The sequence below is a fragment of the Sphaeroforma arctica genome (genome assembly GCF_001186125.1).
Source record: "Sphaeroforma arctica JP610 unplaced genomic scaffold supercont1.2028, whole genome shotgun sequence".
Classification (NCBI taxonomy): domain Eukaryota; class Ichthyosporea; order Ichthyophonida; genus Sphaeroforma; species Sphaeroforma arctica.
Window position 1 is genome coordinate 1 of NW_014038530.1, and position 4,622 is coordinate 4,622.

At 44.5% G+C, this 4,622-nt stretch overlaps 1 non-coding gene across 1 annotated transcript; it reads right to left on the bottom strand.

Moving 5' to 3' along the window:
- Positions 1 to 57: 57 nt before the first annotated feature.
- On the bottom strand, positions 58 to 130 carry SARC_30259. The gene has a single exon. It is a non-coding gene; the product is annotated as a tRNA-Arg (tRNA).
- Between the last annotated feature and the right edge of the window lie 4,492 nt (positions 131 to 4,622).

The following is a 4,622-nucleotide window of genomic DNA, read 5'->3' on the forward strand; positions in this document are numbered from 1 at the left end:
TCTTTATTCTCATGCACAAAATTTTAGTTTTATTTTTATTTTGTAACAATAAATTTTTTCCTCTGACGGTACTCGAAACCGCGACTTCACGCTTCGTAGGCGTGCGCTCTACCAACTGAGCTACAGAAGATATTGTGTGTTAATATTTTTTATATCAATTATTTTAATGAGTTTAACGGCTTAGATATTTTTCTGCTTCTCTGAGCATGGTTTCAGTATTTATAATGATTTGCGCGATGTTTATAATGCTTTGCGCGAGGCTCGGCCAGAATAAACTATGCCGGGCACTCGTGGGCCATAAAGAGGCACAGTTAATTTTGCATACATTCAATAGTTATTTACGCACAATAGTGGAAATATACGGTTAAAATCAATGCCTGGACAAATAGACGCTTCGAATCCCCTATTGCTGTCGCATCTAATAACGTATACTCAGGCAATCACGATGATAAGGGTACAGTTTTAACACTTGTCTTATCCTGAATACGTCGCTCAGAATTCGTCTTCCTACACACCTTTCTACATCACCGCCCCTATACTGTACCGGTCCTTGGACGCATCCCTCTCTATCGCCATGGGGTTTTACTGGGGGTTTACTGGGACATCAAGTACAACCAGCTCGCATTCATTGAACTCAATATCCTCGCAACCGTCGACAACAACGAACACCACTGTTCAGATACACCTTACACACGCGTTTCAACAATTTGAATCAGCATTTCAGGAAACTCTTCCAGATCAACAATTTTTTCTCAAGTTTCAACACCAGAGCGCAATTATCTCGGGCAGTCGTTCACGATCTGATCCGACTCGTCCAGCAACAGATTATGTCCATCGAGCAGCTCATCGGCCAAAGTCTCAAATATATCGGGTCGGGGAAACGGCTTCCACAACCCTCGCACCGTCGAAAGACCACGCTCCCTTCTCTTGATACTCGTGTAGGCATAATCTTCACAAGGCACTCGAGGCTAAAAATAGTAACGATAAGCCTTTCCTCGTGAGTGCGAAGAAAAGTAGCTGGCACTTCGCCAACACACACTCTCGAGTTCTCAGAGGGAGTGATCCGCCAACGCAGCAAACGAACCTTTTTATTCCGCCGCTGGCTTTTCTTTCACTCTGCTATGCTATGATTGGCTAGACTTGGCGCTTTATATCAGGTTTTGCAACTGATGAAGCCACAATCGTCGACATAATTGTACACCTTTCGACCATATGTGGGTGGCTGAACATCTACACACCGGAAAGTGTTGCTCGTTTTTGACGAAACCCTTTTTTGGTTTTAAGGTTCTAAAAACCCTAAAACCCTAGCCACCAATGTGTCGCACATCGAATTGCGCAATAAGCAGCGATTCCCTCGCAGCTTCTCGCTATACTCCTAGCCTATAAAAACAATCGCTGATCTACTGCTGATAGATGTTGACAAAGAGGTCTCCCTGAAACTCGAATCTGTTTATATATAACCCGCAAGCGCTCCTCCTTACATAGCCGCCATTGCCTAGATTTCAACTCATCGCGTGGTTGCACACGCAAGCATTGCAAATGCGATTCTGAGTGTAATATCCCCAATTCTAGCAGCCCGATCAGGTACGTCTCCCCTAACTACACGTGACTGGTAGACACTGCAACCCCCAGTCGCGCAAGCTGCAATATCTAAAACTCGGGACATACTGGACGCGGTAACCGCAGCCCCCATCGAGTCAATACTGTGGTGAAATTCGTGCTGTCTTCCGTTTGATCCGGATCCGGTACTACGACATTCCGCTGTTGAGATTAATTTTCAACAATCAGCCATACTTTGAATGTGCGCTCGCTCCTATTCTGTGTTCGCAGCAGCCCAGGGATTTTCAACCGTCCGGGTGTTGCTCTCGCCCATGTGCTTTTTTACTTCGGATGTTGATCTGTACATATGGGCATATTTGTTGAGGACTTTCTAGCTATTCGCTTCGCCAGCATAGGTGCTCGAGACTCTGCCATGATTCAAGCCTTGCTCGATCTCATCCTAGTATTGGTGGCTTTAAGCTATCAATGATATATATCTCGAATATTTGGGCGTACTTCTAGACATTCTCCCTCGCACGGTTGGCTTCTCAAGTATCAAATCTCAAACTTAGCTGTCCTCCTTCACATCTGGCTCACAAAACAAACCGCCACAGCTCGTAGGATAATCTCCCTCGGCGGTCCTCCAATTTGGCTCTGCGCCATTTTTTTGTCAAGCACGACTTTATACTATGTTTTTTACGCAATAACTCATAAGCACACAGACATGGTCGAGCAACTTTCTCCGTTTGAGAAGATTTTGCTTCGTAGATGCGCATTCTCCGTTCATAGTTCGGCATATCGCTATTATCGCGCCCTCTCGTACCCAAGATTACTGTCGCTGTCGACGCCTGCACGACGGTTGGTGGCGATAACCTCATCTTCTCAGGAGAATAGTATTACAAACCTTGAAGTAGCCATCATCATTGCTCTCACATCAGAGGTAAGCAAGTTGATGTTTCTTACAGACCTCAAGCTTTTGACTATAATATATCTCGCAGTGAGAGACTACAGGTCTCAGACAAAATTTTGCAGCAAGAAGACTCTTTGATATATAGAACCCTTTAGAGCTAGCACACTCACAAGAGCAAATCAAGTTTCTTACCCCATTCCTGAGAATTAAGCTAGTTCTTTAACCGACTCTCGAGAGTTGATTAAAAACTCCCAACCGACTCCCGATAGTTGATTCAGTCTGATAACCACAGCAATCTAAAATGATTGCGCCCCTATGTGAGTCACGGATTGTGCGGAAGAGCATTATATGATCAGCGTGAGATTCAGTAGTAGAAAAGTCGAAATATAATAGTATCGAAGTGATAACGTGTTCAGTAGAAGGTATCTCATGCTGACCATATAAGTATTTACCTTGGCCAGCTCAAGCGGTCGGGCAATAGACCTCAGAAATAAACACAAAATGAGGTAAGAATCAAGGCCATACATTTGCACTTTATTTATAGTTTACCACCATACACGTTAACAGGTAGACATATTAGGTCATCTCTGCAAGGATGCACAGACCAGATTCTGTTGGACAATACAGAAGCAATTGCTATTATCGCTTTACACACGAGTCCCATCCCCGACATGCTCAATCTGCTGCGCATGCTTACTGTAACAGCAGATCGATTTGATATGGAGATTAGATGCACTCGTGTCGCAGACATTAACAACACAATTGAGGACGCCATATCACGTCGCTAATGGCCTACTGTGAGGGGGTTATTGGTTCATCTTCTTGCACAACCAGCACCGTTATCGACACGCATGCTAAATCGAGAATATATATCTCGCACCGTAACATACTTACAGGGCCTCTTTCTGTACATACAATACGTTTAGCCCTCTGTATATAACAGTCACGACAAGTGTCTAGCTCATGTTGGTGTCGCTGCAGGATCAAATAACTTGTACCTGTAGGGTCAAACGTCTGCAATAAAGCAGAGATCCATTGTCGGGGAGCGATATCATTCGTCTCCAGCATGACCGTAAACGCATCAAGCGTACGGGTTAGCGTGTCGAGGGCATTGTTGTTTATAAACCTGACCTGCTCACTGTTGGCATCCCAGTTCGACTTAAGTCGACTGATCTGTCCTTTGTACTTCTGGTTATCCTTGTGATCGTGTCCAAGTTGAGCCTGAAGTAGCTGATCGATGCACTTTTGCTTAATCGGAATCATATTAGCAAAATATGATACATCCTCAGCATGATGCGCATCGTGGGCGATTTCCATTTTAATGGTATAATCGTCGACCGATTTGTTAAGTTCGGTCACTTCGTCAGAGTGAAAATACTCCGCGGGTTGATGTAGTGCTGTGCGATCGAAGCGATTAAATTGGACTTCGTTATCACGTTTACGGGGGTGTTTATTACCCCCTGTAAAGTCCATGGTCGAGGCCTTTCGGTGCTCTGTCCCTCGGATAGTAGTTGGTATTATAATATTGGGTGATTCATGTGTCTGGATAACATACCCAGTCTTAACTGGTTTCCGACGATTGTCATCTCAATTGGGTAAAAGTGGCGGAGTATTTCTACCTGCCTCTGGGTCTATAATACCTTCAAGGACGGGTGACTTACGGCCGGGTGTCAGAACAGGCGAGTAGTTAGCCTGAAGTTCTGGTGGTAGTACCTCGTAATGTATAGATAAGCTGAGCACATCTGGCTCATATGTCACAGGTGTGGCGCTCGAGTCTTTACGTTCTTCGGGCGTAATTGTGCCTGTCGACGTTCTGTCTACGTCTGTAGGGCTTCAGTAATGCACAGAGAAAATGCTCGCGTAAGTGCTGTGTATCTATTCCTGATCTATACAATCGATCTACATGTTCAACAGTCAAGTCTTTCATAAGGGTAGCTAACTGATTCTTAAGATCAGTGTTTTCAGTAATTAACTTACTCATGCGCGTTAGCTTATTAGTCTCGGACATAGATTCGGGTTTGCCACTTGAACTTGCCTCCTCTTCTGGTTCCATTATAGATTCCTTCTGAGATTTGTCCTTGTCCCCTATAATTGGGGACTCCCTTATAATTGGGAACTTTTCTTTCTGAGTTTCGTCAGAAGAATGGGTTGGGGAGTCTTGAGACGTGTCCCT